We start from the raw sequence: 23,325 nt of genomic DNA on the forward strand, positions 1-23,325 counted from the left end.
AAGAAATAGAAGGGAAGACAGCAAATTTTACACTATAATCCATAATCTTTGTGAGAAAAGCAACACATGCAAAAAAATTCTCAATTCCCTTGGACTAGAAAGGAACTATAAACTTACATCCGGTCACTCTACTTAAGGCCATCCCTTCTCTGTGTTTTACCTCTCTGACCATATGGATTGCATAGCTTGTATCACTTTCCTGCCACGTGCTTTCCCTAGCCCGGGGAACAAGTGTGTGTCTGTCTACATGGCAGGAGCTGACCTCCTCCCGCACAGGAGAGCAAGGGTTGATGCTTGTGCACGGACTCTGCTCTCCACCTTCTGATTCCCAAGGCTTGCGAGTGGAGTCTCAATGCTTCCAACATTTAGTTCAGGTATTTTAATATGGGGCTGATGTTTTGGCTTAACACTCAGCCTTTCACTTTGGCATGACTTAGTGAAAAGCTGACAGGCTCAGTAACTGAACCTCTTTCCCATCTGAGTGAAAAAGAAGCACATTTAGAAAAATCCAGTGACAACAGCTTTATAAACTCAGATAGGTTGAAAAAGCACATTTATTCTGCTTCACAGTGTTCCCCAAGGAGCTTTTTAAACATAAAAAAATGAATTAATGAAAATCTAACTGTTTTTAGTCATAAAACAATAGTGGTGTAAAATACTACTCACGCTGTAGAGATCACTAGATCAACATTATATCACCATCTCTATAAACTTTCTACATCCCCAAGGCAACATTTGTATCCGATTGCATTAATCTTGGTCTCTCTCGGTATTAAGCTACTGAAAAATGGATGCTCCTTCCCTACACTATTCATTGTCCAAATCTCCTCCACTGACACAGGTGTGCTGTGTCAAACAGCAGCAGTGCAGAGGGGGAAGAAGGGGTGAGCACCCTCCTCGGCTGTGTTTAGACTCCAGCCTGTAGTTAACAGGCAAAGGAAATTCTTCAGTTTGAGCACTGAGGGGAGAGAGCCTTGAAAAGCAATTGCTGTAACTAAACTGCTGTCCTAGCAGTGGCACAGGGGAAGATCTATGCATACGGATTGTCTCAAAAAGCAATAAGAAAGTAAGGATAAAAGCAAATCAAAAGTCTGCCTTGCCCAGGATTTAGCCTTCGACAATCATCAATAGAAGGTGTGTAGGGAAAGAATAAGAGTGTGTAGTGGTACATCCCCACAATATTCTCCAAGCTTCCAGTGATTACATTTAATAATCATGGAATCACAGATATATCACAGAATACTCTGAGTTGAAAGGGACCCATAAGGATTGTCGAGTCCAATTGTTAAGTGAATGACCCATACGGAGATCAAACCCATGACCTTGGTGTTATTAGCACCATGCTCTAAAAAAACTGAGCTAATCCTTGAGAGAATTTTCTTCAGTAACTTTGTCCAGTTGTTTTCAAACCTATATAAACTTTGACTGCCTACAATCTCCTGTGTTGAGGAAATTCATGGCTCAACTATGTGTAATGTGAAACACTATTTCCTTTTATTTGTTTTGGAAGCTCTGTCTTTACTTGATACCTTGTAGTTTCTGCACTAGAACAGCCTTCCAACCATTTTCCCTGGCTCTGTGTCCTTCATGGTGTCTGTTGGAAGGCCATCACTCATTCCTTTTCCAAGTATAAGAATGCTTCTAGACTATTTGGGTCTTGTGTTGAAGCCACCCTGCACTGCTAATCATCTTTGTTCTTGCCTGTGTGTCTTTTCTGAGATAAAAAGATCAAAACACAGAAAAAAGGTCTCAGTAGAACAATATTGAGCACTGAGATGATGGTTTCATATATCTATTTATTACAAGACAAATACTTTATTCCTTGATGGTAACAGTAACTCAGAACCTATCCTAATATGTCTAAGGGGTAGAGTTTGCATTTATCTGTGTTGAATTCCACCTACTAGTTACTATGACAAGGTATTCCTGCAATTTCACATCATTTGTAACACCAATTTGAAGCAAACCATCTGCTACATCCTGTGCAAAGGATCCTAGTGTAGAAACATTCCCAAGCTGCTGTAGTGGAAATGTAATTTTGCACTTTTCTTCTTAAAGAAGATATTATTTGGCCCTTTATGACTAAATAATTAATCTCTTGCACTACAGATTCTCCTTTTAACCTTCCAGAGCTTATGATCTTTGCTATTTTCCTGAATTGGACACAACCTTAGCACACTGAGATCTTCTTCAATTTGTTGCCTTTCATTGCTTTCTCCTGGTCTTTTAATGATCTTTTTAAAGACATGATAAGTATTTGCTCTGTGCCTCTGATACACTATTACTGTGGTTTAACCCAGCAGGCAACAAAGCACCACATAGCTATTCGTTCACTCCCCACAGTGGGATGTGGGACAGAATTGGAAAAAAAAGTAAAACTCCTAGGTTGAGATAAAAACAGTTTAATAAGACAGAGGGGAAATGGAAAATAATAATAATGATAAAAAATGTACAAAACAAGTTATACACAGCACAATTGCTCACTGCCAGCTGACTGACACCCAGCCAGTTCCTGAGCAGCAGCAGGCACTCCCCAACTCTATATACTGAGCATGATGCCAGATGGTAGGGAATATCCCTTTGGTTAATTGGGGTCAGCTGTCCTGGCTGTGTCCCCTCTCAACTTCTTGTGCAAACCCAGCCTCCTTGCTGGCAGGGCAGTATGAGAACCTGAAAAGTCCTTGACTCTGTGTAAGCACTGCTCAGCAACAACTAAAACATCAGTGTGTTATCAACATTATTTTCATCCTAAATCCAAAACACAGCACTGTACTAGTTATCAGGAAGAAAAATAACTCTATACCACCCAAAACCACGACAATTATCTCTAAATTATTTGCATGTCATCTGCAAAGACTTTACTCTTTAAAAACTTGAAGTTTCCTTTTTTATGTAACCCTATGTGTTTTTACACATTTTTATATAATTGTCTTTTGAATTTAGGCACAATGGTATAGATATTGGGTGGTTTTATTGGTTCTACTGGAGTGTTGGATATCAGCCAGTTTTGGTCCCTGTTATAGAGTGCCTGTTCCATAACAGTATTTGTGAATCAAGTCCAGTGTTGCTCAGGGCAAAGTAAAGAGTTGACCATTCTGTCTAAAATTCACTGCCAGCTGACTGACACCCAGCCAGTCCCTGAGCAGCAGCAGCCACTTCCAGGAGGAAGTAATTAAGAATAACTAAACGCTTAGCTTTGACATCACATCCCTGCACAACATTAGCCAATACACCCAGTAGTGTTTGCAGTCTCCTGCTACATCCGTGTTTCCTGTTCTTGCGTTATCGTCTCCACCAGCATGTCACAGGCACTGCTGCATTCCAGTGGATCACTGGGTCATATAGGTGTTGTATAGGTGACAGACTGTATTACCCTGCAAAGAGATGCGAGCATACAACTGTTCATAAAGGTTGTCTTATTGTAGTGGGTCCCACAGAGTCTGATATTATGTGATAAAACTATAATAATTCATGCAGAAGCCAGACTATCTACAACAGCTAGCGAAGGTAAGGATAGCTGAATGGAATGAAAGAGTATTTAAAGAAATGGTACAGCAAAAACAGGTATAAACATAAATAAGTCATTTGTCTTTCTAATCTTGAAACATTCATGCCCTTGTTCAGAATGAAAAAGTTGCCCAAGACAAGTAGGCTATTGTACTGAAAAATATTGGCTGCCTGATGATTTTGGAAAAAAATATGCCATGCTCACAAATACCTCCCCTGACCTGTTTATTAAAAAGGACAACAAATGACTGAGCAGTAAATATTCAGAGCCTGGGAGATTTTATCAAACATAATGTTTCTGAAAAAAATTGTATGATACAGCTGGCTGTGGGAAGAACTGCAAGTTCAGATCTTTCTCAGGTCAACTGATTTTGTTCATTTTCTAATTCCATGTACAGTTGCTATTTAACATTTTGCCAATCTTCTGGGAAAGTTTGTCAAACAAAGGTTTTGAACGTGACTTGCACAGATTGCTGACTGCCTTTCACAGCCTGGACATTTTATGAAGTCCTTCACGGGTGACCGTGTTTTGTTTTATTTTTAAATGTATTCCATAAAGAAAGAATTCTTAACTAAGCCACTGTGATTGCACTTAATCAACTTGCAAACAACACACAGAAAAGAATTCATTATATTACTATAGTGAATTCCTGCTATTTAAGGATAGTGTCATTATGAATAGAGCTTATTGAAACCAAAACGCCTGAATTTATTTATAGATCCTATGTACAAATGAAAGGAGCAAAGTAGTTTGAAAACAGCCTATACACTTGCTGTATTATGTTGGTTTTCCTGAAAGTTAGCTGCAGTAGGAACAAGTCACTGAGGGTGAGACTTTGTGCTCCGCATTTACTCTATCTGCTGCTGTTGAAGTTTGCAGGAAATCTTCATTTACATCACAGGAAACAGAATTCTGCCAATGCTACGGTCTTCTGAAAATATATACTTCTGAAAAATGCAGAAGACTGCAGCTGGTGTTTCATCAGCACTAGGAATCAGAGTTTAAAATGTTAAACATTTTGCCCTTGGAACTATAGAAATGTTTTAGAAACCATTATCAGGAGTTCAAGGAGGTTGGTTTTTTACCCAGAAGAAGGACAAGTAAATAACCTCTCAGTAACGTGTTCTCACTGAGCCAGATCCTTAAAGATACTTCTCAAAAAACCCCCAATATATTAACAAAATATGTTATTAAGATAAGATTCTTTTTATCTGTTTGGGAAGAGTAGCAGCTTACGTAAATTACACATAGAACTTTTTCAGATGGTATTTAATCTTATGGAAGAAAGCTGAGCCAGTTAGTGGTTTCGAATATTTTATACCGCTGTGGTAATTTCTGGTGCCAGTATACCACTTACATGTGTAGTGTTTCTCAGAAAGGAATGCTACAGGCACTGTATATGCTACCAAACACTCATGGCTTACAAATCAAGGTACTGTTGCTCCACTACACTGATGTTAGTCAAGAAGAACCCCACAGGAGTCAGTTGAGTTACACCAGCAGATGAGAAGAGTTAGATCAAAATTAGGCCTTGTTTCACAATGTATAGCTCATTAATCCCTTGAAAACAACTAATACCCCACTAATTCCATGTCTTTCATAATCAGGGAGTAATCAGGGCGATTTCCTGGCCCTGGCCTCAGACATATATCATGTTAATTTATTGGAAGAACTGCACAGATTGGTTTCTGACAACTTTTGTTATTATTATTACTGTTATTTACTTATGATAATCAGCACACACACACGTCACTGTCCCAAAGAGCTTACTAAAAGAGCTTTCTCCCTTGTCCATGGACTTCCAAGGGACATGAATTGAAGCCAAGCAGAGTTGCAAGACATTTTCACTTGAGGGTCATATCCTAGCATGGAATCTATTTCAAGCTGAGCTGACTAGGAATTTGGCTCACTTGCACTTTGGCTCATGATGGTGTTGCCCATCAGGTTCATGATGACAAGTGAACAGGAAATTTCACCACTGCACCATCAGAATGTTTCAGGTTGCTCCAGGTGCAGCACAGAGCCAACCTCTCTGTAGAAACCCTGAGATGTGATACACAATGAAATCACTGTCTCTTGCTCTCCAAACAGCATGCTTGAATAGGCTGTGGTGAAACCTCCTCAGGGACACAACGGAAGCCCGATCACTTCAGTCATTTAGAGCTGGATAGTAGGAAACACTTATGAATGTACTGTAGGGAGCAATTCTTCTTGGCAGGGTCTATGTTAAGTGATGTAAGAGATGGCTTTTCAGCTCTTATTTCTATGCCTTTGAGGATATAGTGTTGCTATTTGCCTTTTTAAGCAGAGGCCTGAGATGGACAAGGAATGATACAAAAGAGGAGATAATCAAATAGCTGATTTCCTTGCATTCTTTCTCTGTAATCAAGGAATGTTCAAAAGTGAGATGCTGGGCTAGAGGCAAACACTGATAGAGTTACAAGGAGCTGAGAAGTGCTTATCGGTGTCCCTTTAGGTCTGCTTTTCCCATTGCTATCTTAATATTTTCTGTTACACCACCACGCATAGATGCTTTCCTTGAATACTACTGGAAGGTTGCAGATCCATGTCCAAGATTTTTATGTGTTGTGACATCTACAAGAAACTGGCAGATAATCATAGCTTTGTAAGCTAAAAATGGGAGTAATGCAATTAAAAAAACTGGAAACAAAATATTTATTACTAATGAGATGGTGTTCAATGACAGATATACAAGTGCTGTAATCATGTTCATGCTAGTTCTTGCTAATCTTCTATCAGTCTCTTTTAAGACTTTTTTTTTCCTCTTAACAAGTTTTTCATTAAGTAGATGGAAGTCTGCCAGAATCAGTTTCCATTCATATTATTGTAAATCACGGTTGAAACCTGTCATATTATTCCTTTTCTCCACATACAACTTAGATGAGCTTTTAGGCTGTTGCCTTAGGGTTCAATACATCTTGATATCTTTTGAAAGATCATTTGAAAAGAGAAAGAACAGTTCTGAGGCTTCTTTCTTTTTCTGTCCTTCTTTCTTTCTTTTTTTCTTTCTTTCTTTTTTTCTTTCTTTCTCTCTCTCTTTCTTTCTTTCTCTCTCTTCCCTCCTTTCTCTCTTTTTTTCTTTCTCTCTCTCTCTTTTTCTTTCTCTCTTTCTTTCTTTCCTCCTTTCCTTCCTTCTTTCCTTCCTTCTTTCCTTCTTTCTTTCCTTCCTTCTTTTCTTCTTTCCTTCCTTCTTTTCTTCTTTCCTTCCTGAGCTAGCAATGTAATTTGGAACAATTCCCAGCACTCCAGCAATGTTGTGGTAAAAATCTGAAATACCCACAGTTCACAGTTGCTACAATGGCATATCTACTCCTGCCATTTGTTGTTCTCTCGCCTGCAAGCCTGTTCACATGTTAAAATCCTCTCATGTCAAGAATCATGCACACCGTTAGGATTCATAAAGGCGTGAAATACGAGATGCAAGTAATAGCAATGTCCTTTATATAACAGCATTTGCACAGGATTTTCTTGTTGCCTTAGGTGGAGTTCAAGTATTTTCTTTTATATCCCCACCTTTAGGAAAAAAATTATTTGGTTGACTCAGAACCTGAAGTTAGTGCTGTTCAAGTATCCCAACTATCATTTTAAAGTGTCTCAGTCTTTTGATAGCTGGGCAACCTTTCAACAAAGTTGTGTTATATTAAAAAAATCCATGAGTATGGTCAGTGGACTGCTAGGCTATTCAGTAAATTATGAAGACAGATGTACTATGGAAATTCCTAAGCAATTACATAATAGATACAGTAGATGACACACAACCCCTAACTGAAACTGGCTTCCAATCCTAATTAGGTTGCAAGTGATTCATTCCAAATTTCCAATTCAACGTGTCATAAACCCACCAAATAATTGCTATAGATGGCAATTTCTGCTCTGCAACTGCTGAAGCTGCAGTCACTGAACTTAGAACAATGATGTTCTCTAGCACTCCAACTGGGCTTACAAAGGTGAAGTACCTGCATGTGCAGGTGCTCGAGATTCAGCCTGGCACTAAGTTGTACCATCTATCAGGCAACGTGCTAACAGGGTGCCCCAGAGTATTTTGTTCCTGAGAAATTATTTCTTCCTCTTTCCTTTCTGCTCTCTTCAAATCATCCTACTTAGCCCAGCTTCACTATACACTTCAAAACAGTTGCTACAAATCATCCTTGCAACAGGGCAACAAGACTTTGCCACTGTCAGAGCCGTGGAAAAACAGGATGTAAGATGGTGCTGAACAGCAAGTCAGTTTCTGCTGAGACAACACGGACTATTTCTGCCTTCACTTCTAGCATCCCCTGGAAGCTGTACTTATCTTGCTCCTCCTCATCTCTTCCTGCAGCTCTGTTGTATCTCTGACCACATGTGGAATAATCAGACCCCTGGCTCAAACCCTCATGCTTAGGGAAGCAGATATCAATTTTGCCTATGGGGCAGGTATGTTCAGAACAGATTCCTGTTACCTAGTCACGAGCTTCAAGTCTTAGCTCAAAAAGTATGATGCATCTCAGTTCTTTCTGCATCTTCCTCAGCTGGTCACACTGTCCCTTATTTCATCATCCTTACATGAGCCTAATATTGCTTGAGATGGGAGATCACACACTGAGTATATGCATTCCTTTGAATAATTATTTAAAGTGGGCTTCCACCATTATTTTGTGCATATAGTCTGGGGCCAAAAGACGTATCTCATCTTAGTGTTTAGGAGATGCTAGATAAAGAGAAGTTGAAAGAAGCATGCTGTGTTGAGTGCTGTAATTGCTGACACATTCCTGTGGTATACTTGATCATTAGAACAGCTCACTTAAAACAATATTTTCTTTATAGAAAGGAAGTTGGTAATCGAGTTGTTATGCTTCTCTGCTTTGCATTTTCAGTTTAAAATTCAGCTGGTATTCAGTGTATAGTTATTGGTTACCAGAGCATGCTGATTCAAATTTTCGTTACCCAATTGCAAGCTGATTTGTTGAATGCTGCGTAAACACTTGATCTCTGCAGATTTTCATGTACATGCCCTTTGGATTTTAGTCATGAGTGTGGGCCATTTGAAAATGCTATAATCTCTGACTACACTGTGATTAAAATGGCTGTGACACAGATTTGAATTTGGTCAAGTCTATCCCCAAACCACAGTGACCAAAATGAACTGGTTGCAGAAACCATTCAAGGAAATATATCATGTAAAGTATAAATCTAGATCTGAAGTATATGAGCCTAAATGGAGCCTTGCCCCCACCCATTTTACTGTCTGGGGATGAGCTAAACATATAATATTGATGAGTTTTAAGTATTTGTGGCTGGAGTACAAAGTGATATAGGGAAACAGTAGTCCTACACAAGCCCTACTTTTTCCCTCTAAGCTGATAAGCCAAGTTGTTCCCAGTATGGTCTTGTCACTCCCCATCACTCAGGGCCGTTCTGCTGGCCCAGAGATTCTCAGCCTCTGCTGTGAAATGCCCTCATCTCACTGTTGCCCTCACCACACAACAGCATGCGAGCCCCATCTGAATCCCAGACTCTTCTCCCTGAGATATTCTTCCTGTTCAGACTACCCTTGCCTATACCATCCTTCCTCAATTTTTCTGGACAATTTGGAAACCAGTAGAACACATTAAAAGGGGTTTATGTGATGGAAATGAAATTAAGAGAAAGAGGAAAAGATCATCTATCTTCTGTGGAACACTGTCTTTCTAGTAGAAAAGTGTCTTCTCAAAAAAGTCTAAAGTTAGTTACCATCTACCATGAAACCTCTGTGAAATAGATTCCGTGCCAAGAACCTACAGAGTATGGACTTCATTGTGTTGAGACTCATTTGATCTCTCTTCAGATAAGGTGTCTTGTCCACATTGGCCAGCTATGCTCCTTTGGAGGGAGGGATATCTGCCCCTGAGGAAAGTAATTCAGTGTACTTATCTGAAACATCTGCTTTAACATGGGGTTACCTGTGCCTCTAGAAGTTGTATAGACAATTAACTTAGGCAAGGTGCTAACATTTTATGTCTCGTGTTAGGTCAGCTGAATCCTGCATCAAAAGAGTAATTACAGTAGCTCTTGCCGGGTGTGTGGGAGAGGAGAGGGTTGTGTTTCTAAGCAGGAATTTACAAAACTATTTACTATGAGATTATTATTTTTTGATACACACACATTAAAAAGTTAGGAGGTCACCAAGAATGAAGTCCTACTGAGTGAGTTAAACCTATGGTGCTTCACTTAGTAAAAGTCACTGTCTTCTTTACTACAGAAATGGAAAATGGATACCACAAAATGCTGCTGGAAAATCCCAAAATAATTAATGCAGATGTAAGTTGCCTGGGCATGCCAGTTAAAACTTTAAATTGTACATACTTGATTTAAAAGACAAGTTAAATCTCATAAAACTACTAAGGTCCATTAAAGGAGATGTGTATTCACAAAAAGTCATCTAGCCTGTGGACTAGAACTTTTCTCAGCAGCGACTCCCTGTGCTCCCTGATGTTTGTGAATGAAATACACGTGAATGTGTATACGCATGTGAATGAAATATCCCTACCGTGAAATATTAAGTTCACGCTATACTCAGATTTTTTTGTGAGGTCCGTACTTTTCAGATATTTCTTGAGAACACTTTTAAGCAGTATTCAAAGTCCCAGTCTGAGATCTAATGGGATACAATTTTTCCATGAATTAACACAGAAATAATAGCTAAGTCTGGACTGATCACCTAACTTCCTTTGCAGGTCAACAGAAAGAAAAATTCCCAGGGAGAGTCATCGTATCTGGAAAAAGGCACATAAACAACTGGCAAACCCTTTCTACAAAGGATATGAGGGTACCTATTTAGGTGAATAAAATTTTGATTAGTCTAATGTCAAGCAAGGTGAATAAAACACTCCTCAGGTTAGTAGAACATAACACTTGCAAAGCAAACATCTAATCAGGCAGCTGGAAGTTGTGCAGGAGTACCATGTCTGACTCTTTACTTCAAGTTTTAACACGTGAAATTATTTCTAAGGTTTCTAATTAAAAGAGGATTCAAAATTTTGGCTGATATTTGTAGATCTTACCATACCTGGATAGGCTGGATAAATGGGCTGACTCCAATGGTATGATGTTCAACAAGGCCAAGTGCTGGGTCCTGCACTTTGGCCACAACAACCCCATGCAGCACTACAGGCTGGGCACAGAGTCTGGAGAGTGACAAGGCAGAAAGGGATCTGGGGGTTCTAATCAACAGGAAGCTGAACATGAGCCAGGTGAACATGCCCAAGATGGCCAAGAAGGCCAATGGCATCCTGGCCTGTATTAGGAACAGTGTGGCCAGCAGGACCAGGGCAGTGATTCTGCCTCTGCACTTGGCACCAGTTAGGCCACACCTTGAGTACTGTGTCCAGTTCTGGGCCCTTCAGTTTAGGAAGGACACTGAGGTGCTGGAGAGTGTCCAATGAAGGGCAACAAGGCTGGTGAAGGGACTTGAGCACAGGCCCTATGAGGAGTGGCTGAGGGAGATGGGGCTGTTTAGCCTGGAGAAGAGGAGGCCCAGGGGAGACCTCATCGCTTTCTACAACTACCTGAAAGAAGATTGGAGCGAGGTGGGAGTCAGTCTCTTCTCCCAGGCAACCAGCAGTAGGACAAGAAGGTACTGTCTTAAGCTGTGCCAGGGGAGGTTTAAGTTAGACATTAGAAAGAAATTCTTTACAGAGAGAGTGATTAGACTTTGGAATGGGCTGCCCAGGAAGGTGCTGGAGTCACTGTCCCTGGAGGTATTTAGGAGACTGGACGTGGCACTTAGTGCTACAGTCTAGTTGACAGGGTGGTGTTGGGTCATGGGTTGGACTCAATGATCTCAGAGGTCTTTTCCAACCTGGTTGATTCTGTGATATTGCCCTACTTCCATAAACATACGCTCCTGCTTGCCTCACCTTTTGTCGTTTGAGATCTATTTTTAGTCCAATTGTTCTTAGAAATTCTTCACACTGTGGAACATTACACTGCACTGGCAGCTCAGGAAGACTGACAGTGAATGGATTTGTTGAAGCTCCAGTTTTCTTTTATACACTGTTATAAAACTATTCGACTGGTTTTCAAGCCAGGCTTCAAAAGAGTGATCCAGTAACAGAACTGCTTAAGATTTGATTGTTAAATGGAGCAATTATTGCATAGTGTGAATGTCTCAAATTCAGCCCCCCAGTGCTTTTTGAGCTTGAAATTCATTGCACCAACAAATGGCCTCACAATTTAATGTAAGCAAAACCTTTTACTAGCATAAATTTTTCTGTAGTCACCATGAGGGAAAGAAAAAGGGAAGTATGGGGTTGATTCTCCCTCAGCTATGTCTCATATTTTGTTTATTCTGTAGTGCATTATTTGTTTTAGCTTGGTAGTTCTTTTTCAAATGTCTTCACAAGACTAGAGTGCTACAATTTTAAGCTTCACAGGGAAATTTTAGCAAGTTATGAATAACCAGGGAATGGGATTTCAATGTAATTCAGGAATGAGAACTAAGCAAAGAAGAATATTCAACCTTTTCATGGAAGGATTGAGTATTCTTTTCAAAGTCATATATCAAAAAGCCACATACAATGGAAACATTCTCTCTCCCTAGAACATAAAAGAAGAGGGAACTGCCTGTTATGTGTTCTGAAATGATCCCTTTTCATTACAACTTCAGAATTTTTTCTCTCTGGGGATCTCTGACTTCAAACCATGAAGAAAGGGAGAAACGACATCATACTATTTCCATTAAAAGCAGCCATGCGTAACCTGTATTTTTTCCTTTACTCTTTTTTCCCCATTTCACAATAATATTTGCATTCCAAAAAACTTAGTCTCTCTTTTTTTGATGCACTGAGGTTAAGCAAATGAGCTTGCTGCTGACAGTGTTGTTCATACCACTTGTGTGCTCCTTGTTTTAAACCAGCAGCAGAGAAACTGCTATGTCTGTGTGAAATTCATTAGAAAACAAAACATTCCATCTTTCTTCATTTGGCCTGATCCTTCTTGTTTATCATAATTAAGTTATAAGAAAATCATCTTACACAATAGGAATACAAAAGTATCTCAGTCTTGTAAATGAGTAAGCTAGAATTGACCTGATTTTTTTAAATGGGTCCATGTACAGTATATTCAGAAAACTCTTCTATATGAACAATCAGAAAAGAAATAAGAAAAAATGATTCAGAAACAATAGAAGAAATCTGGAGAAAAGGGATTAAGTATGATAATGCAAAGATTTCACCTGACTTTTAATACAGTAAAGAAATACAAAATTAACAAAGAGCAGTCAGTATAACGCAAGGAATATAAAAGAAAAAGCAACATGGTCTCAGAGAAGAATTTTCCTAGGTTCAATAAGACTGGAGCAAAAAACAAACTTTGGATTTATCAATATCAGAAATATAAAATTACTGTAGGAAAGTTTAGAGAAGAGACAAACAAACAATGTGAGACATAGACTAACAAATGAAAGAGAAAACAGCACATATCATTCACATACTGTTCTTTAGATGTTCAAAGCAGTGTACAGATATTACCAATTAACTCCCATATAATATCTGTTTGAGGCAAACAGATTCTCTTTTTACAAATCAAAAATATAAAATGTCTAGAGATCCTGTAATTAGATGAGGCCACTTGAGTCTCATTCTTATGTTTATCCCCTCAGATGACAGTAGATCACTAATCAAAAGACCATACAATATAACGCACATTTTCTGTTTTCCACAGTCGAATCACAGAGGCCATTATTTATGAATTTCTGAAATGTGAGCCATCAGAAAAAAAAAATAAGATAATGGTATATTAAAAACTTAGAAAAAAATTATATTAAGGATCACACATTTTGTAAATAAAAGGTAATGGGAAAACATTCAGGTAGATTTTTCTGGAGGCCTGAAATGGTTTCTTAAAGCATATTTTACCAATCGTGCTGTGCTTACTTAAGCCTAGACTCTTCCAGCTCTATGCATCTTGACAAGATGTTGCTAATAGAATCTAAAGTAACTCATGGATTACAGACAAAATTAGCAAGTGTATTTAACATTTGCATGTTGATGCAAATGTATGATATTTGATGTAATTTGCTGAAAGCTTCAAATTACTGACCTCTGCAACATATATATGGCAAATGCATTTATGCAGCCACACAGAATTAGCACAACTCCATGAAAGAGACTTGTATATGTAGGTGGAATTGCTAGTGAATATAAGGAAAAATTGTTTTCAGTTCATTAGAAAAAGTCATCTTCTCAGAGAGTGAAGACTGTAAATCTTGCTATGGGGGTTGAAATTCAAAGGCACACTACAGATGTTCGTTGTTACTATTAGTATAAAGAAAATGGCACTTACAATACAATATGTTTGAATAGGATACAAGATTCCTGTTGTCTCATCCTGTTTGCCAGAATAACAACACAGTATAACAACACAAATTTTGTATTGTCTTTTCCGGATTTTAGAATAACATTGGATACTGAAAACACCTCTCTTTCTTCCAAAGAGTATATTTCTCTCTTTGTCATTGATTCATTATTGCATCTATACTGGTTTTCAAAATGTTTTCAAAAATGTTTGCTGAATAGCTATGGGAAGTGATCTGAATGACCTGTGTGCTCTAAGTGATGTTAGATTCCTCCTTTGTTTTATGAAAACTGTGTTCTATATTATTCCCAGCCTTTAAGTGGTTTATGTTCTTTTCCCACTGCAAATCATCTGCAAAATTGATTAATATGCTTTCTTTCAATCATTCCTGAAACTACTGCACACAGAAAACCCCCAGAAGGCACCTTCTCTCAATTAGCAGTGGGATTTTTTTGAAGGCATTTCTCTGCATTCCCATACTGCAGATTATGACATCAAACAATTGAGATTAGGATCAGAGTCTGAACAAGCAGAAAGGACATATGTTCTTAGGGGGAAAGATCTCACACATGGAGATATTTTCAGTAAATGGCAGATTATAAAAGCGCAGCAAAAGCCCAGGCTTTAAACTGGCTTATTTTACATGCTCTTCATTCCTCTGACACTTTTAAAGCAACATTTGGTCCTCATGAACACAGAAACCTGATAGCATGTGACCTAGTCAGCCCTGGCAAAAGTCTGGAGTAGGCATCTCTTACTCATATGGAAGCTTTTGCTGGAACCCCATGAAGAGTGTTGCCAGCTTTCACCATGTTTTCCTGAGGAACTGAGGTGACTTACTCTCAATTCAGATCTCAGACAGCTCTAAGATGGCCAAGGGGAGCCCTTTATTTTGGTTTATTTCCTTTCTTTCTGTCTCCAGAGGAAGAACAAAATAGGCATGGGCAGAGAGGCAGATGACAGAAAGCTTTCCTAAGGGAAGGTAATTCTGGCCATCATGCTTCTGTCCATTCAAGTTGTCTTATCTTCTTGCATGAGTAAGGATGGGAGGAGGAGAGACGTTTGGTCGTGCCACCTAGCCACAGGTATCTCCTTCTCAGGCCTGGAAAGGAAGCAAGGAGGTGCATAAAGGCTGGATTCCCCCAAATTCTGGCTGCATGGTGAATTTTGATCCTTTGGATGTCTGCTAAGGCACAGAAGTCAGAGATTTGTTGTTGTTCTGGAGTTCCTGCTTTTTGAAGACCCCCATATTTTCTTAGGTATAGAACACTGAGAGAAGAAAAAAAGTGATCCCAGTTCCTGTCACTACGGGGTTCTTATCTTTTCTGTGCGGTTTTCATAGTGCCATAGTCAAAGATAGGCTTTAAGGCAGTGGCCAGGGTCCTCATATCCAAAGTCAGACACCAATTGTTTATTTTTTAATAAAAAAGTGAACACTATTAGTCATGATTAATAAGTAATAAGATCTAATTTCTAGTCCTATCGATAATTTTCACATTATATGATTTTTAAATTGATGGCAACATAAACGAATGTTTGATGTAGACATGAGGGTACATTAGTTTGATCGAGTAACACAAATTAGTTAGAAAGTTGGCCTCAGTGTTTAGATATCCAAAATATCTATTTAGTCCAGATACCTTGATTCTGGGGGCCCAGATGCCTTCTTATTAGCTACTTAAATTAGGCGTAAAATTATTGAAACATAAGCATGATGATATTAGAAATTAGGCCCATATTTTGAGAGCTAGTTATATCAAACAAGGTTTTTTATAAATGAAAAATGTTAAAATTTTGAGACCCCTTTGGTTTTCCAAAGCAGTACCTCCTGGGAGTTTTCCTCAGCGATGGACCTTTGTCTAATAAAAAAAAAATGCTGTCAGGTGCATTTGAGCATTCATTATTTCCATGGTCAATAACACAAGAGCTGCATGGCAAAAGAAGAAGTAAAGCAGTTTAACTCACTCATATCATTAGGAAAGAGCTGTTTGTCTAGTCCCAGTACATTAAAATGTACATGCTATTGTTTAAAATCGTAGCTATCCCTGACTGGAACCATCCAGGAAAATGGAGTAAGAAGTGCATTTTAACTTTTTCTTATCACTTGGAGGATTTTCTCCTTTCTGTGTAAAATCTAAGCTGTATGCATTTCTAGGTTTTTCTAAAAATTACAGTGCTTTCACTGCCTTCATAAAATGATGGCTTAGTAGTTGACCTGACATTTTACAAGAACTCATAAAATGATATTTTATTAGTTCACCTGACATTTTTACATAAACTCCAAGCACATTGTGACCTTCCTTGTAAGCTAAACAGTAATTTTTAGAATGTGTCTTCATCAACATAAAACTTAAAAAGTGATCAGATGAAAATGTTTGTCTCAATATGAAACCAGTAAACTGTATGCTTAAATACTTATTTCTCTTTCTACTTGAATTTGAAGGGAACAATTGATCTGATCCACGTGTTTTTTCATACTTAGAGAAGAAAGCTATCTTAAGACAAAGAAAATACTTTAATTCTGTGGTCTGGTCCTATATTGTCTGGAGATCTGAAAACATCATTTTAACATTTCCCCTGAAAAGGATTTATTCATACAGAAAACCAAAAGGAAAGGAAGTGGGAAGCTCATTGGGCAATGTTTATTTTACGCGAATCTACAAACTCGGGCTAGAGTTGGTTTATTGGGTCAAATGATACTTCATCACACGGAGAAACATCTTTAAGAAATTAGGCACATCCTAGCGGCTTAGTATGAGCGTTCCATTTATATTTGACTGAATTAAACAATGCATTTTCTTGAGAGGCAAAAGGAAATTTTCTTTCCCCTACTCTTCTGATGTTTAATTTTAAAGTTTTCCAGGCACATATGGTTGATGTGCTTAGGACTGCTGGAGCAGTGAAACCAAGAATAAAATTTAGTGCTATGATTTCAGGAACATTAGGAGACGTAAGAACCCTCTGTTAAGTAGTTGACCCAGAAATCAATCTCTTGAATATAGACACTTACTAATTAAAAAGAATATGATTTAATTGATTACAGCAGCCTTCATTATGCCGTGGATTAGAAGTTGAGATGGTAATTGTTGTATGAGAAAGTAGAAGGTAGGGTATAAATAAGAGAGTTAAGAGAGTATATAGAAAAATGAAATACAAATTTTATTGTATGCAATGTATTTTTCCTACCACTTGGAAAAAACAGAAATAGGATGTTGCTAAGACAGGACTTTCTCCTGGAAGCAAGAAAGGTGAACAGCATTTTTGAGGACAACCCTGAACTAGGCATACTGATGTCTAAGAAGCTTGGGAGTGTTAAAAAAAAAGGAAGATGGAAATAAAGAGCTAATTCCTATGCCTCTACAAGGTAAGGACCCAGTAACAGGAAGAGAAAGAAATAGGCTTAGGAGTGCTTAAGTTCACACTGATATGTTTATCTGATTTTTTTCTACTCCTGGGACTTACAGAAAATGCAGGAAAAATTGAAAAAAGTAGATTATTTTGGTAGCCTCCTTTTGAAAATGGCAATCTTTTTTCAAAGGCCAAGCACCACTTTGTCCTTCTTCAGCTGGGAAAGTTCACTGAAAGCTCTAGAAAAGTTCCACCTTCCTAACTTTAGCTTGTAGGTATTTCATGGCAATTGATCTGTGTGAATTATAACAAAGACAAAATTTGGGATAGGGAAACTGAATTATATTTAGGCCAAGGGCTGAATACAAAGTGAGTCAAAAGTGATTTAAAGGTATTAGCATTTGATTTGAATTCTGTGGGCAGAAGGATAGCAAGCCAGTAGAGTTAAGAGAAAAGAGATAAAGCACCTTAGCACATAATGTGTGGTCTGACTGCAGTTTTCTGGGCATTTTAAAGTCTAGTGAGTATGACTTCTGGAGGCCATTAAAATGAGAATTACAGTAGCTGATGCAGGAAATAGTTATGACATAGCCAAGGATTGTTACACAGATGGATCCTGGTAACATTTCAGAAAAAAATGGCAGAAATTCAGATAAAGAATATTTTTGTTTGGTTTTTTGTCAAAGAATAATCACAGATTTGTAGTTTCAGAAATTCAAATTTGAGGTACAGAGAGTGGAATTGATGTCACAGTAATGGAACCTTTTACTGACTAAATAGTTTCATTCAGAAAAAAATTGTACACAGAGAAGCTGAAAATCCTGGTAGAAAAGTAGGGTATGGAGATACCAGAGAGGTACTTCTCTGATCAAAGAAGGATATGCAGCTGTTGTTCATGAGCACTTGTAATAAATTGATTTCTTGAGCACATAGTGAGAATATCTCATTCTTGGTTTGACTCATATCTCCCTAGCAGCATTTTCATTCCTAGTGAAGCTTTACTTCTTCTTGTCTTTCCCTTGAGGAAGTGTGCAAGGTGCTTCTTTATCTTTCCTGTGGGTGAATCATGGCTAGTGTCAGCTCTAGTCATCCTCTGCACACAGAAGAAAATTTTATATTAACCTTTAATCATCTGGTTTTCTTCTTACAATACTTAACTCACAGAAGCAAAGCTCCTAAAGCATACTCCAACTAGTCCAAAAGTATGATTTATAGCTGCACTTCGTCTATGGAAAAACATTTGTACAAAGCATGAAATGCAGATGTACATCATTTGTAGACACCACTGACAAATATCACTAAAAGGAAGGTAGACAATAGAACATTATGGCATTTTCATTATTTTCACCTCCTTCTATAGTCTAGAATTTTATACAAGATCTAATAAAATCTAGTGGCAGCTTTGCAGTAAATTCCCCAATTTTTAAAGCTTAAAAAATTAAATAAAATATTCTTTCTCTGAAATAGTAACTTTCATCCTAAAGGTATTTAATTACTGACTTGCAAATAGTTTTGTCTCAACCATAACAAGGTTTGTAGTTTTTGTTTTACAAAATGTTACATTTTTAGGGTAATATCCTTTCTAGGTGTAATTATGTACCCTTAATTCTATTTTTCAATTAAAAGATAATGATGGAAAATTTTCGGTTGTTTTATGTCTTCTAGATTGACCACTTATATGAAGGGTAAAACATTTTTGAAACTGTACTGTCTATCCATCCCTTGACAACACTTTATTTTTTCAGCCTAAATAAACTGGACCCGTCAAGAGACTTTATGTTACTCTTCTTGTTTCAGCATCAAAGAACCTATAGCAGCCCTACTGGTGCAGCAAGTCATATTACATTTTTGTAGATCGATACACATCTGCAGAGGGCAAGGTCTTTCTCATGTAGCTTTAAAACTGTGGCCTAAAACTTAAAAAGATGTATTAACATTTTAATACAAACACAAGAACATGGTTTACTTGTGAAAATGCACTGAAGTCATCCAGAACAGCATACTCCAAACAGAAGTATACCACATAAAACACGCCTCCCTCTGTGGCTACAACTCTTTCTGTTTCTTGTATACAGATGTTAGTGCAGACAGTATGGGGAACTTCTCATGTTGCACTCTGATGACTACCAAGAAATACTACTGACAGTCTTTTCTCCTAGTCTCTCTCCCTTTGCATTCAGTTCAGCCCTCTGCTCCACTGTAGGGATGTTACAGTATAAATTACAGGGACACTAGAAACTTCTGGAGGAGTGTTTAGAGGACCCACAGAGACTTTGGGTTCTTTGCACAAAAGGAGGTGTTTATACACATAAATCCTGGCTCTCACTGACTTCAGTGAGAGCCACAGGACTGTATGAATTTGAAAGGTGATGGGGAGAAGGCTCTGCAGACGAGTGATCCAGCTACATACTACATAGGCAACGCTGATGGCTCATGCATCCTCACAGAAGATATTAAACTGCCTCTGGGGTTAGGTCACAATAACTGGGTCCTGTCCTTACGTACATAAAAATCTGAGCATCACAATTACTATATTTTCAACCCCACAGGGGAATTTCAGAATCCCTGTGTGGCACTTTAGACACTCTGCACTGTACATACATCAGCCTTCATGAAAGACACTTATGAGTAGCACCTTGGCTTCCCCACCCTATGTCACCCAAAGGAATAACCTAAAGTTAACATGCTAACCTTACTTACAACTACAACTGGAGCGGGGAGGGCATGCTCTCTGCCTTGGAAGAAATATCTTTTATGGAGAAAAACTGCACTGCACTGTTAATTGACAGAGATGTGCATCAATCAAATAAGAGGAATTGGTCATGGGAAAACATGCAGTTTGACATGAGCTAGAGCAGGAAGGAGAGACGAAGAAGAAAGCCTCATAAGGGATAGCACTAACGAATTTGGTTGGGTTTTTTTTTGGTGGGAACCTGAGGAGATGAAAAGTAAGCTGCGAAAACCTGTGTTGTTCATTAGAAGAACAAAACATTGTTCAGGCATGACCCTGCTCCTTCCCATTAAAGACAGTATTGACATCTGATCCGATGTGGGAAAAAATGGCTGATGAAAAAAGGGATTTCAGTGAATAGATTTCCATTTAAAGCTAGTGACGGCAAGACAATAGGTAGATATAAGCTGCTTCCTCAGACCTAATTCAGTAAAGGTTTAAGGAAATAGAAAGCCCCTCAGAAGGCTGATACAGTCTGGTGACAGGGCATAACAGGCTTCCAGCACTTCAGGGAAGATCTGTTATTACTTAAAAATAGCAGACACTTCTTAAAATTGTAGATATTTCTCACCGGCTTTAGAATGGTACTATTTATTAGTTTAGACGTCACTGATTCCAAACGGCCATAGCAGTTCCTGTGCAATTAGAAGAAAAATTGCTTTTGACTCCCAGGAAAGTTTCCGTCCCAGCTCCCAGTTTCCCGCTCAGGGTCTTTGTGAGGCAAGTGGTGAAACTGCCTTTTGTGAAGAAGAATCACACATGCAATCCAGACCTCTTTGGACAAGGCATCATCATTCATGTTGCTCACATGTTGACAAACACTTTGGTTGTGTTGCTAGGGCAATGGTGCTGGTGTAGCAAACACATCCCTGTTAAACAACCCCTGGGGGCAACAGGGCCGGAGGGCAGCAGGACCAGATGGCTCCACTCATTCCTGGCAGTTGACCACTGCTCTCTGTAGAGCTGACTGGTAGCTGCTTTCCAGCCAGATAGCCAGTTCAGAAGGCTTGTGGGTTACTTTTCTTTAATTGTCTCTTCGAGAAACATATCAAAGGCCATTTTCTTCTTCTAAGCGATACATTCAGTGACTTGAAACATTTCCAGGCAGCACAGGCTGCAGCAGCAGTGTGAGCAATCACTGGGGGTGTTGAAACACAGATGAGAGAGGGACAGAAGCAAGAGGCAGACAGTCGCTGGGACTTATATCCATAAAGGACTGCTGCCCTTTGCTTGGCCTTTGCAAGTGGCTTTCCTCATGGCACACCTCTTTGTAAAACCCTAGGTACTTGGACAGTCCCATGTGTTTGTGGTGAGGGCACAGGAGCTGTCATGGGAATGGGAGCAGGAGAGCGTGCCGATGCCAGAAAAAAAATGCAGTTGGATGCTTTCTTTTCTCTTCTTTTTTTTTCACACAAGCATTAAAAAAAAAAAAAAAAAAAAAAAAAAAGCAATGTATACCTGCTTTTATTCCATTTCTTTTATTTTCATTTCTCATTGCTTGGAGGTGGGGGAGGGAGGTGGGGGAGGGAGGTGGAGCATATCAATGGAGGGGGCTTGCCGCAAAACATGAGTTTCTCATCTTGCCTGCGTGTGCGGATCCAGTTTCCTATCCTTGATCCCAGATTATTTTCTCCTGTCAGGAGACAGCTGGTTTGGCAGAGCCAAGCAAGAGGCAGCTCTGCCGGCAGTGCTGGGGTGCAGGGTGTGGGGCAGGGAAGGAGGGCCGCCATGGCAGAAGCTGTGCTTGAGGCCTTGTGACCGGCAGCAGCGAGAGGTCCTGTGAAAGCTGGCGGGGCAGCCTCCCCTGGCTGCCCTCCAACAAGCGCTGTTCACAGGCCTGTTCTCAGCCTCGCCTCGTCCACAGGATCCAACCGGCAACGGAACATGAATCCCTTTTTTATTGGCCTCAAAGGGGTCCTTTGACAGGCAGGCCCACGCCTGCCATCGCTGTTTGATCTGCTGCTGAGCTGACCTCTTGCCCCCTGCCCTCACCCCAGCTCAGTGGCAGGTGACATTCTCCCATCCCACGGATGCCCTGAGGGGGTCTGAGCTCCGGCATGGGGCACAGCCAGGTCACAGCACCTCCACCAGGACCTGTGGTTAGGGCTGAGCCCTGCCACCTCACAGGACCAGGTGGTGGTTGCTTGCACAGTGTTCACAATGTGTTTCCCTGCTGAGACTTTTTTCTTTCACCCAACAACTGCCCTAAGAGAGGCTTTTGGAGAGCGCCTACCTCTCCAGAAGGGGTAGTCCTGACCATTTTGGGGGCCCTGGAGCAGCCATCAGCGAGGCAGGCGTGCCCACAGTGCCAGGGTACAGCCAAGCCCTCACAGCAGTGGTGCAAAGAGGCTGTTTGTCATCGTGTGATGTCTGGGGTTTGTGGTTGGGCTTTGGAGACCATATATCCCAGCTTTCGTACACCTCAGGAAAGGAGTGGGAATTGACTAAAGGAAAATAAATAAGGACTTTTAAAGACATGTTTATTTATGGACGAGCTTTCATGCATGCATCTTACAGCACTCGGCATAAAATATAATTAAAACAAGCATCACACTGAATATGATTCAGAAAATAAAAATGTCTTTAAATACAGTTTAGCTGCCAGCAGCTCAACATTCTTCATTCCTCTGGGGAAGGAGTAAGGGAGACATGAAGTTATGTGATTACAGAAGCCACAAGACATGGGTATTTTTAGAGGAACTGGGGGAAGCAACTGACCTGTGACAAGGGTTTAATACCAGAAATGCTCCTGAAGCCACCCAGCTCCTGGGGGCAGTTGAGCAGCCTCAGTTAGGCTCTCGGGAGAAGGATGGAGAGGGAGGTCAAGACCCATGAGCTCTGCTCCTGCAGCTGGTTTCGGACACCCCATGGAGTGGGGTTCTATTGGCAGGCCTGTCTGAAAGCTAGTTAACATCAGTAAAACAGTGTGAGATCCTGAATGCCTGCCACGAGTTTTCTGCCATTTCTGTTCTTTTTTTTTTTTTTTTTTTTTTCTCTATTCCCATTCAGGTCACAAGCAGAGAGGCAAGTAAAGTTGCCTTGTTGGGGCACCCTGCAATGCCATACAACCACAGACACAGGAGGTGCTTCCTGCAGCTCCATGTCATATCTTACAGTGCCTGCTACCAAACTGGGGCAGTATGAGCTTGGTTACAGCCCTGAGAAAACAGAGATGCTTTTCTATATTTGTTGCTTTGTTTGCCACCAGCACTGGAATGAGCCGGCATGCTTGCTCACAGCCTCTGTTGAGCAATCAGAGATGAACACACGCAGAAGCTCAAGTAAACCCAACCTCTAATGGGAATCCTTTTCTTTCCTCCTTATGATCATATCTGACAAGTCAGAAGAGCACTTTTTTGAAGGTAAATACCAGTCTGGTGTCATGCTATAGAGCTGGAAAGGA

At 39.7% G+C, this 23,325-nt stretch overlaps 1 long non-coding RNA gene across 2 annotated transcripts; it reads left to right on the top strand.

Annotated features, from left to right (window-relative positions):
• Positions 1 to 3,284: 3,284 nt before the first annotated feature.
• Positions 3,285 to 13,986, top strand: LOC135410588 (uncharacterized). Of its 2 annotated transcripts, none has more exons than XR_010428756.1 (4): positions 3,285 to 3,507; positions 9,750 to 9,808; positions 10,225 to 10,328; positions 13,942 to 13,986. It is a non-coding gene; the product is annotated as an uncharacterized LOC135410588 (long non-coding RNA). The 2 variants fall into 2 exon arrangements; XR_010428757.1 differs by lacking the exon at positions 13,942 to 13,986 and adding an exon at positions 12,090 to 12,271.
• Positions 13,987 to 23,325: the final 9,339 nt, after the last annotated feature.

Source organism: Pseudopipra pipra, chromosome 3 (genome assembly GCF_036250125.1).
Source record: "Pseudopipra pipra isolate bDixPip1 chromosome 3, bDixPip1.hap1, whole genome shotgun sequence".
In the NCBI taxonomy this organism is placed as follows: Eukaryota; Metazoa; Chordata; class Aves; order Passeriformes; family Pipridae; genus Pseudopipra; species Pseudopipra pipra.